Raw genomic sequence first — 13,418 nt, 5'->3', positions numbered from 1 at the left:
TTCATGTCCTTTGGTTTTAAGTGTATTTCTTACAAGCACTGTATAGTTAGGTTTCCGTCTTAGTTTTTGTTTTATCCAATCTGAGAGTCTTTGGTATTTTACTAGGAAAACATCATGCATTTACATTCATTGTTAACATTGACCCTGCACATCTCACTTCTATGGAAAAGCTGGTGTCCGCCTTTTTCTCTTCCTTTTGTTCCTGCATTTTGTTTTATGGACTTTGAATTTTTGCTTTAGTCTTTTGCAGACTTAGGTTAGTAGCTATTTCATTTCTAATTGTACTCGAAGTTATCATACATTGAAAAAATTCTTTCATTTGTAGCTGCCTGATCATTCAAGGAGAAACAGTGCGTCCTGAATCCCTCTTATTTAAGAGGTCTCTCAGGTCCCTTTTGATCTACATTGATGTGACTTAAAGCTCTAGATTCAGATGGTCAGATTATTTTTCCATTCTATGATTTGTCATTTAAGAACAATTTTTGACATTTGTATTTAGGCTGGAAGTGATACTGACAATAAATCTGTAGACTTGCTGCTTTTTAGCTGGTTTCAGTGCTAATGCCCAGACTTCTTAAGACACAGGGGTTATCATTCTTAGACTCCCTGCTGATGGGAGCATATCTTTCAGTAACAAGTGCTCAGTATTTCCCCCAAACCTCATAAACATGGCTCCCTCATCACTTAGCATGTCACAATCTAAACCAGCCTGGGTTTGTTCTTTTATAAGTAAATCACTTTCCTTCCTGGAGGCATATACAAGTTGTCATTATTTGTATAAATCACATTGTTTTCCAGAATGTCTCGGTAGAGGCCTCTATTTATTTCCCCCAGAATGCAGTGAACCTTTGCAATCTGCATATTCAGATCTTTCTGTTTGGTTTTAAGGCACAGGTGAGTTTTCCTCATTATATTCTAAGTTATCTCTTATTCTAGCCTTTTTTTCAAGAATCCCAGTTATGTGTTTGCTGTCTGCTAATCCTCATCACTTTCTCATGCTTTGTTTTCATCTCTCGATTTCCGCCACACTTTTTAGAAAATGTCCAAGGTTGGCCTCTCCCCATCACTGATTGCATTTTCTGCATTACAATTTCCGCTTTTCACTGTCTCTAGTATGGACTTGAACCCTGCTACTATGTTTTTTCTTTCCTTGCGGTCTTTCCTAACCCCATCTGTCTTAGTTTCCTAGGGCAGCTATATGAAATGACAACTGGGTGGCTTAACACAACAGAAATGTGTTCTCTCACAGTTCTGGAGGCCAGAAGTCTGAAATCCAGGTGTTGGCAGGGTTGGTTCCTTCTGGAGGCTCTGAGGGTGAATCTGCTCCATGCCCCTCTCCTGGCTTATGGCATTTCTTGGCTTGTAGCTGTATCACTCCAATCTCTGCCGCTACCTTCACACGGCCTCCTCCTGTTTCTCTCCTGTCTGTGTTTCTCTTCTAATATGGACACTTATCATTGGATTTAGGGCCCACCCAGTTCATCCAGGATGATCCCATCTTGAGATTCTTAATTATATCTGCAAAGACCCTTTTCCCAAGTAAGGTTACATTCGCAATTACCAAGGGGTAGGACTTGGACGTATCTTTTTGGAGACCACAGTTCAAGGCACTATACAATCCACGTCCGCGTCCCTTTTTTTAATATCCTCATGCTGCCTTTTCCCATCTGTCGGGGCTGCCCTGTGCTTTCCTGCTCCTGTTTTGCAGAGCTCGTCTTTCCGTGAAGGTTGCCACACCGTTTCCTGACGTCTTCTGGTTCCTTTAGGAAACTGCTGTCAACCGCCTGCTCTCAAGTGTTGCAGAATGCTGATTCCCTTTCCATGTTCAGGAGTGTTCTTTCACAGTCCTTTGTGGTTGATGCTTTTGCCTCTGTATTGTCCGTCAAACACAGAAACATTAACCCACACTCCACGATTATAAGTAGACAGGATGTGTAGATTGCCTCTGGTCCTGTCCTCTTATTACTTGTTTGGTGGCTCCATCCCATTCTCAGGGTTTGGTCTGGGCAACAGAATCAAGTGGGCTTTGTGCAATCCATGTCCCAGTTTCCAGCAGGTTCTGCCAACTGCAGCCCTGCTGAACGAGGGTGGCATCCGCTCTGGCCCAGCTAAATGGTTCTTGGATTTTCTGAACAGATGAAATAAGCAAAAGTCCCAGCATGCACTGCTACTGGGGAGTTTCCTAGTGTTCTCCCCCCCCTCACTCCCCCTACAATGATCATCTTTGCTTCCCAGAATCCCATGCACCATGAAAGCCCCCTGCTTGCCCACTTTCTCTGAATGACTAGGGGACATTACTCCAATAGCATCTGTGGGAGAGGGACAGTTATCCAGTTTTCAGACTGGCACAGATTCCAGGTCTCTGACTGGGGGCAAATGATGGAGGAGGTTCTGAGCCCCATCCTACCTTTTTTTTTTTTTTTTTTTTTTTGCACACTTAATCTTATCTTGGTGTCTGTTTCTTTCTTTCTTTTTTTTTAAATTTTTATTTATTTATTTATTTATTTATTATTTTTGGCTGTGTTGGGTCTTCGTTTCTGTGCAAGGGCTTTCTCTAGTTGCGGCAAGGGGGGGCCACTCTTCATCGCGGTGCGCGGGCCTCTCACTGTCGCGGCCTCTTGTTGCGGAGCACAGGCTCCAGACGCGCAGGCTCAGTAGTTGTGGCTCACGGGCCTAGTTGCTCCGCGGCATGTGGGATCTTCCCAGACCAGGGCTCGAACCCGTGTCCCCCGCATTGGCAGGCAGACTCTCAGCCACTGAGCCACCAGGGAAGCCCCCCCTTCCTACCTTTTTCCCCCGGTCTCTCTGAGCTTTCTCTCCAACACCGGCTCCCACCCCCACTATTATCAGCATGGGCTCCTCCCAGATTCTGGCATGGGGTAGGCAGCTGTTTCCCACAATGAGTCAGGTTTCATATTTCTCACTACCTTCATGGGTATTTAGTGGAAAACTAAGAATGGCTCTATCAGGGTTTCTAGTTACATGTCATCTTATATAGAAGTCCACAGGTTTTTAGTGCTTTTTTTTTAAAGCTCAGACTCATTCATGCACATTTATTTATTCAAAAAAAGTAGCGTGTTCACGGCTTGGCTTCATAGTGGATGTTAGGATAAATCAGCTAATAATACAGGAGAGTTCTGCAAAGATGGAGGAATAGGGAAAAGGCCCAGGCCCCCACCTCTTCCTCCCTCCGCTCTGCAAACCTGACTTCTCCAGAGATCTCTCCCATCTTGAAGACCTTGTTCTTATGCTCCCAAATTAGCAGTCTGTGAAATCAGACACATTTATTGAGAACTTTCTTTTGCTCCAGGCAAAAGTAAGGGGAAAGGAAGTAGTCTAGGGGAGAGGAAGATAAAATCATTAGGATTCCTGCCCTCATGGTGCACAGTTTCCACTTCCCTGCTGTAGAGCATGGTGCCTGTTTGTCATCATGGTTTGTGATGATTATCTGAATAATCACCTCACTAGACTCCTGTCAGACTGGCAGCCCCATGAGTGCAGGAACGGTGTCTGTATCCTTGTTTGTTAGCACAGCTGGGACTGGGTAGGGCCGCCTGAAGGACAGGCCATCTGAGCTGGGCTCTGAAGGGTGGATAGGAGTTCTGTGTAGATAAGGAGGTTGGGAGCAAGATAGAGGGGTGAAGTCTCTCTCTCTGGGGTCTCCTCAGCCCAAACTTGACTCTCCTTCCTGGCCTAGTTCTCACTGTGGTTTCTGCTGCGACATGGAGAAAGTTCCTCTCTGGATCTCTTTAGAGGCTGAACAGCCCCATGTCTGGCCGTGCTCAGAGAAGAATGAGGTCTGCAGGAATTGATGGCCAGGTCGTCTAGGCCTAAGAGCTCAGCTGGGGAGAATGGGCAGAGGTCCATGTTTGCCTCCTCTGGGCTCCCTTTCTTTATCTTTTCAAAGCAGATATAAGTGGTGCCCGTCCCACCGTGGCAGCCGTGGGTTGTCATTACTTTCCAACAGGCACGTTCATGGCTGGGTCTCCTGGATGGGACCCAAAAGCCATTTGCCCGGGAGGCAAAATTTGAGTCAGGCCCAGCTGGGTCTTCCCATCCTTTATTTGCCCAATCCTATTAATAATTAACGGTACAGTAATGAGAATTGCTTTTAATAGAATCTGCTGCCATCACGGCATTCTGTTCCCCGCCAAGGGTTTCCCCCAAAAGGATTCACGGTCACATGGCTGTGCCTCCTGCCACCTCACTGGAAGGTCCCCTGCCGTTGTCCTTCCCTCCTCTCTTCTGGGCCTGAGCCCCCTCCCTGCTGACCTGGAAGCCCCTCTTTCTCCTCTATCATTTCCTGTCCCCTCCCTGAAGCACCGCCCACCAGCCCCTCCAGGTTCCCGCTGTGGAGTGAGGCCCCCCCTTCCACCCAGCCAAGCCTCGTCTGTCACCAGGGCAAACTGGTCCCACTGGGCAGGGACACGGACGTCCGGAAGCAGCTGTGTGCCCAGCCTGGGTCGCGCGTGAGACCCACACCGTGCATACAGAGGCTGACACTGGACCAAAAACTCACTTCCAGCAAAGGTCAGTAGGATGGGTGTGGAGGAAAGGAAACCTGGCCAGGACGGCTTAAGTCCTGGCTTGGCCACTGTTTATGGGACCGTGGCGAGTGTTGTCACCCCTGCCTCCAGCCTCAGTTTATTCACCTGCAGAATGGGGATGAAGATGGTCCCTACCCCACCAGAATGTTCTGGGGAGAAGGGGAACGAAGCAGATTTCAGGGGAGCTCCTTAATACTCACTCCCGGAAAATACCCATGGCGTGCCCAGGGTTTAGCTATCGTTATGCTATTCTCTGTGGCCTTATTTATATCACAACTTGGAAACCACCTCCGTGTTCAATAATAGGGGATTGGCGCAAATAAGTGTGAGCGTATCCACACTGTGGGCACTCAGCTGCTGTTGGAAAGGGGGCTTTGGGCCTGCTTCTGTGCCTGAGAATCTCCTGGGACTCCTGGGGAAATGCAGGTTCTGGGGGCCCGGGGCTGAGATCCTGCACTTCTTTTTTGTTTGTTTGTTTGTTTGCCCTGCAGCACAGCTTGCAGGGTCTCAGTTACCTGACCAGGGATTGGACCTGGGCAGTGAAAGCCTGGAATCCTAACCACGAGGCCACCAAGGAACTACCCCCACCCCTGCCCCCAAGATCCTGCACTTCTAACAGCTGCTGCTTGGGGAGCATTCTCTGGGTACCAGTGGGTAGAGGCCTTGGGTGGCGGAGAAGTTTGAGTTCTGCTGGTGAAAGGAAGAACCAGGTTGCAAACCAGAATGTTCTGTGATCCCCTTGCTGGGCTCAAAGCAGAGTTCATGCTGCATACCCAGTACAAAGTCTGGAGGCTAGAGGCTCAGGCACTCAAAGTGCTATGGATGGGTGATGAATTAATAGATGATTTAAATTTTTCTCTTTGGTTTATCTTAATTTCAAAATTATCCACAGTTAACATGTATTACTTTCGTAAATGGAGAAAAATGTTATTTTCTTTAAAAAAAGAACAAATGTTCTCTTCCTTTCCCTACAACACAGTCAGGGTAATATTCAATGTGGAAAGGTGGGAACTCTGTGGAGACGAGGATCAGTGTGGATTCCGGCCTCGCTCCAGAGCCTGTGTGCCGGGCTGTGGGCTGGCCTGAGCCAGCCACGAGGCCCTGGTGCTCAGCACGTCCCTACGCCAGGCTAAGCCCTCTGCCCGCAGCGTCCCCGTCCCCCATACCCCCGGGAGGGGACCAGGACAAGGCACTGGTACTAGCTCCACTTCGCAGCTGAGGGAGCCAGCTGGGAAGTGAAGGACCCATCCAGGGTCCCCCAGCTCCCTGGGGGTGGGGGGTGGGGAGGGGCCTGCCAGGAGGAAGCCCCTTCCTCCTTGAAGATCTTCTTTTCGCCACTAGTCAGGGCAGCCTCACCGGAAAAACAGGTGATGAAGAGCTTTGAAAATTAGCTGGAGTTTTTATGTCCTGGGGGAGGCAATGGGGAGCCATTGAGTGTTCTAAGTGAAGACGAAATGATTCAAGTTGTGAGCAGCTTGGAGCAGAGAGCTGTGGCGACAGGAGACCCAGACCCAGGCCAGGAGGTGATTACAACAGGCTGGGCTGGATAATACAGAACAAGGACGATATTAGTTAACATTTACTGAACTCCTATGATGTCCAAGGACATGATAAACACGCTTCACTTAATCTTTCCAACAGCCTTAGGACGGTGCTGTGGTTCTCCCCATTCTGCAGATGAAGAACTGAGGCTCAGCGCCTCGAGGAGGTGCAGGTGGGATGAAGACCCAGGTCGTGTGACTTCAAAGTGGGTACCCTTAGCACAATGCTACCCCACAGAGAGAACAGAGGGGAAGGGAGATGGGTCCCAGGGAAGGAGTGGGGTGTGAGGATGGAGCTGGAGTGGGATGGGGTGGGATGGAGCCATCCTTTGACCAGCACTAGTGACCCCATCTCCCAGGCAGGCCTTGAACCAAGCTAGAGGACTAGAGATAAACAAGATGCAGCCCCTCCTGGACAGTCTAGTGGAGGTGAGAGACAAGTAGACAGACCATGGCACAGGAGGGTCAGGGGCACCTCCCCGGAGGAGACAAAGCCCTGGCTGAGTCCTAAAGAATGAACAGCTGATCCGATGACACAGGAGAGAATTCCAGTCCCCCGAACAGCATGTGCATGGGCACAGAGGCCGGAAAGTAGCTGGTCTGGCTGGAGCACAGGTGCGGTGGGGAGCGGGGAGGCTGCAGGGGTGGGCAGGAACCAGGTCCCCAGAGCCCTCAAAGCCAAGGGAAGGAGCCGATTTCAGGCATTTGAGCTACTGGGTCATCGTGGGCTGGGGTGACGCTTCACCAGAACTGCAGGGCCCTTTGTGGAGTGTGGGTCATTGGGGGCCGTCCCGGAAGGGGTCCTGGAAGAGGCTGGTGTGGCGTTCCAGGCGGGAGATGGAGGAGCAGTAGAGGGGGGCACGGTGGCTGGAGGGGGGGGCAGATGTGCAATTCCCTAGGGAGGCAGAGTGACTGCACACTGTGGGAGGCGTGAGGAGGAGAGGAAGCAGGATGGCTGGGTGCCACCCGTGGGCGGTGGTTCCCCGAGAGGGGGGGATGAAGTCTGGGGGACTCACTCGCTCTGTGGGCAGCGGAGAGGTGCAGGTGTAGAGGACTGCTCTCCAGGGTGCCCTGGATATCCCACACCCTAGCTGTGGTCCTCCCATGGGGCTGCTGGGAAATTCTGGCCCCTGTTGCTGCGGCTGCAGGGCTCTGGCTGGAATCCCTGATGGGGTAGAAGGCGCCAGCCCAAATGATGCTGGAGCTGCCTCGAGCTGAGGTAGGGGCGGCATCTCATCAAATCCTCCCTCCAGCCTCTCTCAGCAGGAACATACTTGCGGTAATTTGCAGAGGGGGGAAACTGAGGGCTGGTGTCCTGTGCCCAAGGACACACATCTGGAGGGTGATGGGATCCATCGGAGAGGCTCCGAGACTGTCCCTGGGCACCTTGCTTGTCCAGGCCAGAGGAGGTGGGGGAGAGTGCATTGTGACCCCTGCTCTCTGGGAGCTAGCCCTCCCCTGCCAGCCCCTGCCCAGGGACATCAAGTGGTGGGGCATGGTGTCCTGGAGCCGTGGCGGGAGCTGGCCCTGGATCAGGAACGGGAGAGCGAGGGGGAAGCAGCCTGCAGAGGGGAGAGGGGAGACAACCCGAGCTGCAGCCTTCCTTAACAGCACTCCCCTGCTTCCTGGGAAGCAGACAGCCCACTCTGCACAGTGTCACACAGGCACTGCACCCAGCAGATGCAGCCAGAAACTGGCACTGCCCACTGGCCCGGCTCAGCCAGCAGCCAGGACCACAGAGGTTGAGACCTTTGGGCTGGGAGCGCTTGGGTCTCCATCTCTTAATTCCATGGCTGTTACCCAGTTAATACTCACTGAACCTTATGGGGTGGGTACTATTACCATCCCCATTTTACAGACGAGGACATTGAGGCCCAGAGAGAATGACATGAGCTGGAACCTGAAACTTGCAAGGTGGAGGGCCTGCCTTCCCAGTAGACATCCAGTGAAGCCCAGCTCCTTGGGTGGTGTCCTCACGCACAGCTGGTGAGGAGGCCTTCATCACCCCACGTGAGTAGCTGGAAACTGAGGCTCGGCCTGGGTGGAGGCTGGGGCAAGGTCACACAGTCAGGCTGCAAGGCCCCTTCCCTTGCCCCATGCCACCCATCGGCCTCCCTGCTGACCCCGACAGAGGGGGGTGCCAGGAGGTCCACGGGAGGAAGCCCCTTTCTCAGGGCCAGAAGGGAAGAAGAAGAGACAGGGGCGGGTGATCCAAGGTTCTGGTCACCTGAGCTGGTGAGACCTGGCTCAGCTTGCCCAAGGAGGTGGCCCTGGCCAGCAGACCTGGGCAGCTCGCCGCACACCCAGATACCCCAGGAGTGTAGGATCAGTCAGAGACAGAGCCAGCTTCATCTCATCACATCCATGCATCGTACTGTGGAAGCCCAGATCTGGAGGCTCTAGAGCAATGTTCTGGGAGCTCAAAAGGAGCCTCAGTCCCCCAGCCTCCCAGGCCAGGTACCCCCGCCCCAAGATGGGACCCCCTTGGCAGGCAAACCAAAATCATTTGGGAAATTCTACAAGCTCTGTCCTTGTGTTGGAAACAAACCATCCACATCAGCACATGAAGGCACTGAGAAGTCCCGCAAGAAAGAACCCTACTCAATTTTGCTTAATCCAGCCTTGCCCACAATTTACTGAACCATGAACTCCACTTTTTCCATGAAGTATGTATTAGCATCTGTGGCAGATTAAACATGGCCACAGAGTCTTTGGCACTCCCGTCATCGAGAGGTAGGGTCTATTCTCCCTTCCCTTCAATCTGGGTGGGCCACGTGACTGCTGTGACCAGTGAGGATGACAGAAGTGACACTGGAACAGTTCCAGAACTGGCCTGGCAGCTTGACCTCTTGCCTCTTGGAGCCTTGAGTTTTGACACAAGAAATCCAGTCTAGGTTGCTGGAAAGGGCACAGGATGCGGCAGCAAGATGAGGCCATCCTGGGCACCCAGCCCAGTGGAGCCTTCAGATGACCCCGGCCTCAGCTGCTATCTGCCTGCAACTGCATGAGAGACTCCAAGCAAGAACCTGCCCAGCTAAGCCCCATCAACCCCAGCATCACCAGGAAGACTAATAAACTAATGCTTGAAGCCACTGCACTGGGGGTGGTTTATCACACAGCAGCGGATAACTGGAACAGCGTCCTACAGACCCCCTCAGGTGATGACAGGCCTCCACCCCATCCTCCTTGTGCACCACACCATGCCATACGCCTCAGTCCTTGCACCATGCCTTTGTTCAGGGCACGCCCTCTGCCTCCTTTCCTATTTGGGAAGATCTTTCTAGACTGAGCTCTTAGAAAGCCTCCACTTTGAAGACTTTTCTAACAACCATCAAGGCAGCTGCCGCAACCCAAGGCTGGGATCTGCCTGGGCTCGCACTTCCACCTGTATGAACTGGGACAGGTTTGGGCCTCAGTTTCCTCAACTGTAAAATGGGGATAATAATGGTAATTACTGCATGAGGCTGTTGTGTAGATTTAACAAGGCAACAGGGGTAAAGCTGATGGTAGGTGCTGTATAAATGTGGCCATTACTAGCTGCTCAGTTCCTCCATTGGCATTTGGCCTAACACTGGGAGAGGGGCATTTGCACTCTGGCTCCCCGGGACCAGGCATTCACCTCCGCAGGTTGGGTCTCCTGTAGCTCAGCCAAGCACGGCCTCGTGAAGTTGCTGGCGCTCAAGGGAGGTTTGGTGGAGGATGAAAGGCTCAGAGACTCCTCGACCTGTCCTCCTGGGAGGATCCTTGGAGATTAGGGAGCACAGCTCCCTTGTTTTTACTGAGGCCCAGAGAGATAGCAGGCCTGACCCAAGGTCACACAGCTGGTTCTGGAACTGGACCCCAGGCCTCAGCATCCCATCCCATGCCTTGTCTGACACGGGGGCCCCAAGTCTCAGGGACCGGTCCCCTTTGACTCCCCTAGTCCCTCTCATGTCCTCCCTGCCCCTGGAGCCTCCTGAGGTGCAAGTTACCCCACAGCCTGATCGCTGGCTCCATGGTGAGACCCACTGGCTGCGGAGGGCACAGCCTGACCGAGGGTCCTCCTCGCTCTCCCTTTTCTCTGTTCTCTCCATAGATGCGATCAGCCAGGGAATGTGAACTGGGCACCCATAACGTGCCAGGCGGAGATGCAAGCTGTCCTGCCAACCACAGATGGCCGTGGGGAAACCCCAAACCTGCATTCGGGGAAACATGTGGGGATGCTATCAATTGCCCCGGCCTGCAAGTGCAGAAGTGTGTGGGAGCCTGACACGTGGCCCAAATCCCAGCCGCTCCTCTCACTAGCTGGGGGATCTTGGGTGTGTTACTGCTCCCAGCCTCACCTTCCCCATCTGTAAACTGGGGGAATAAGAACCCTTCCACCAGGGATGAGCTCCACTTTGGAGAGCCAGGGGCCATGTTGGGCATCTGGACCAATGCCCCTCCTTCAAGATCTGACAGCCCCTCCCACCGCCTCTCCGCCCTTTCTTCCTGTCAGTTCCTAGGTGGGTTCCGGTTCTAAACCCACATGGGGTGTCCTGGGGCTCAAGGAGAGTAGAGTCTAGAACCTTTGGGGAGGATCATAGGGTCCTAGAGAAATCCTTCCTGCAGAGGAAAGGTGGCTGGCATGGGCAGGGCAGGCCTCGGGCTAGGGGCCCACAGGCCTCAGACACCAATGCCGGTCCGCGTGGGAGCCATGGGATTCTCTCCCCCAGGGTTTGTGAGGATGAGTTTGTGTGTTTGTTTCATAGAGAGGGGTGTGTGTGTGTGTGTGTGTGTGTGTGTGTGTGTGTGTGTGTGGCGTTTGCCCGGTGGGGGGAGCTGGGGATGGGGAGGGGGTGGTCCTGCAGCTGCCTTCAGTCGCAGGAGAGCTCCACAAGCCAGGCCTGTCCCTGCCTCTGGGGCAACCCCAGGACCCTGATTTGGGAGCATTGCTACTGCCGACTGCTGCAGCCGGATTAGAGCTGAGAGCTTCAAACAGAGCCCGCCTGGCAACAGGCCTGGAGCCCGGGCTTAAAGGGGCCGCTAAAATTATAAATAGCCACCTTCCCAGTGACTCCCCAGCCCTTCCCGGGGAGGGGGGGGGGGAATGTTCCACCAGCCCCTTCACCATCTTCCAGCGCAGCCACCAGCCAGCTTCAGGGGGGAGGGGTGGGGCAAGGAGGAGCTGGCGCCTGTCAGAAGGGTTGTGCTCAAACAAACAAGAGTTCGTATAGTAAATGACACACTGGTTTTAAGTTGCAGGGAGCAGGGAGTGTCTGCCAAGAGACCCAGCTGGTGACCCTGAGGATGCTGCCCGAGGATTCCTCCATTATTAACGAATATGCTCCGTCTCCCCAGCTCTTTTGCGCTTCTGTGTCAGGCTCAGAAATGGCTTAAGGGGAGGGGCTGGCATTCAACTCCGGGGTCTAGGCAACCATGCCAGCCATCTGGCCTCGCTGGAACTCAGTTTCCCCACTCCTGGAGGAGAGGAGACAGGCAGGGGAGAGAGACAGAGGGAGCAGGCCGTGCAAACGGAGGACCCGTTCTGGGTCAGGCACCGAGGCAAGTGCTGTGAAGGGTGGGATCACCTCTGAGCCTAGGTCCCAGCTCACAAAAAGCGAGTCCGCGGAAGTCAGTTTTGTTGAGCTTGTTAAATGGCTGGTAACCCGCCCCCAGGTCCCTTCCATGACCACCAGGCACTTCCCCGCTCAGGGCCTCCCTTTTCCATCTGTGAAGTAAAGGATAGACAAGGGCAACGATGACCCGCATTGGAGCGTCTGCCCTGCTGGCAGGGGCTGCTGTGGCCCCGTTGCACAGGTGGGAGACCGAGGCCGGCCAGGTGTGCAGGGACTTAGAGCTCTCGGGACCACACTGCCAGGACAAAGCCCAGGAGGGATTAGAACTCAGCTCCGTCTCATTCCACACCCGAGCTCTTAAACTCTCCCTTTGTGCGTGCCTGTAACTGATTGCCCCACCAATTGATTAACTGATTGATTAACTGATTGACGGATTACCTGCCACGGCCCCTCCTCCCGACGGGCCTTCCAGGGAGCCCCCTCCGGCCCCCACTGCCCAGCTCACGTTCCTCCGACCACCCACCCCAGGTGCGTCCCCAACAAGCAGCGTGGAAGGGGGCGGGGCCGGGGCGGGGCTCCCGCGGCTTCCCGCCCCGGCCCGCCAGCAGCCGGCTTCTTAATCTGCAGCCCTTGTGGCTCTGCCTGTCGCCCGCCGGTTGTCAGGGAAACGACCTCTCCCCTCTGAACCTTCAAAGGGCTCCTCCCACTCCTGCGGGCGGGAGCTGGGGTCCTTGGATAAGAGACTGGGGAGACAGAGACGGGGGAGGGACACCCAGAGATGGAGAGACAGCGCAGCGAGAGGGAGAGACAGGGAGACAGAGACAGAGACGCACCCTGGCAGGGAGAGACACAGGCCGCAGAGAGAATGGAGGTGGAGTAAAAAGAGACAGAGAAAAGAAAAGGCACCCCCGCCCCTACCACAGCAACAGAGGCAGAGAGATGGAGAGAGACAGTCACAGCCGTGTACAGAGACAGGGAGAGAGATCGTGGGAGAAGCAGGGTCAGCATAGAGATGGGCGGTGGGGGGAGGTGGACGGGGCCCCCCAAAGAGAAAAGACTAGGGCCAGCCAGGGGGAGAGAGTCGGGAGGGGGCGAACTTGTGAAAATAAATATTTATAAAATGAGAGTTTCTAAATTCTTTTTGCATTTCCGTAGTAAATTATTCATCTGTGTATCTCCCTCTCTCCTAACTGCTTAGGGAGCTGTCAAGGGGGGTGTGGCTTTCTGTGCCCCCCCCCCCCCCCCCCGTCTTCCTCCCCCACCCTCTTCCTCACCCCTCCTCCACCTCTCTCCATCTATCCCCTTCCCCCCTCCCTAATCCTCTCCTTCCTGCCCTTTCCTTCCCTCCTCCTCCCTCTTCTCCCCACTCCGTTTCCTATCCCCTCTAACCCCTCTCCCGCCTCCTCCTCCCCACTTCCCTCCTCCTGCTTCCCATCTCCCCCTCCCCTTCCTGCTCCGGTTGGAGCTGAGCACCGGAGGCTGGCGGGGAGGGGCCGCCGCCCGGAGGTGACCGGCTGCCACGCTCTCGAGTTTCCTCCCCGCCTTAAATAAGAATAATCGTCTAAGTCAGCGGGGCTGGGATTAAAAAAACACTCGTCGCTGGCAGTCTGGCACCCCCAACCGGGACCACGGAAATCTTCCTCCAGAGGACTGGGGACGCTGGAGTTGGGGGGAAGGTGGGAGCTGGGCCAGGAGGGGGCTGCCGTCCCAGGAGGGCCCCGGCTGGAGCCAGAGGCCACACTGCTTCCAGGGGACCTTGCTGAGCCTCAGTTTTCTGCTCTGTGGGATGGGGC

General features: G+C 54.2%; 1 long non-coding RNA gene across 4 annotated transcripts; it reads left to right on the top strand.

The window, feature by feature from the left end:
- Positions 1-335: 335 nt before the first annotated feature.
- LOC309633873 lies at positions 336-12,643 on the top strand. Of its 4 annotated transcripts, XR_014247732.1 has the most exons (6): positions 336-4,530; positions 6,189-6,294; positions 7,947-8,098; positions 8,978-9,246; positions 10,164-10,572; positions 11,306-12,643. It is a non-coding gene; the product is annotated as an uncharacterized lncRNA (long non-coding RNA). The 4 variants fall into 4 exon arrangements; XR_014247733.1 differs by having other exon boundaries at positions 7,947-9,246; XR_014247730.1 differs by lacking the exons at positions 7,947-8,098; positions 8,978-9,246 and having other exon boundaries at positions 6,189-6,261.
- The last annotated feature ends 775 nt before the right edge of the window (positions 12,644-13,418 follow it).

The sequence above is a fragment of the Balaenoptera borealis genome (assembly GCF_965194805.1).
Source record: "Balaenoptera borealis genome assembly, chromosome: 8".
Lineage (NCBI taxonomy): Eukaryota > Metazoa > Chordata > Mammalia > Artiodactyla > Balaenopteridae > Balaenoptera > Balaenoptera borealis.
This window is presented reverse-complemented; position numbering and strand designations above follow the sequence as displayed.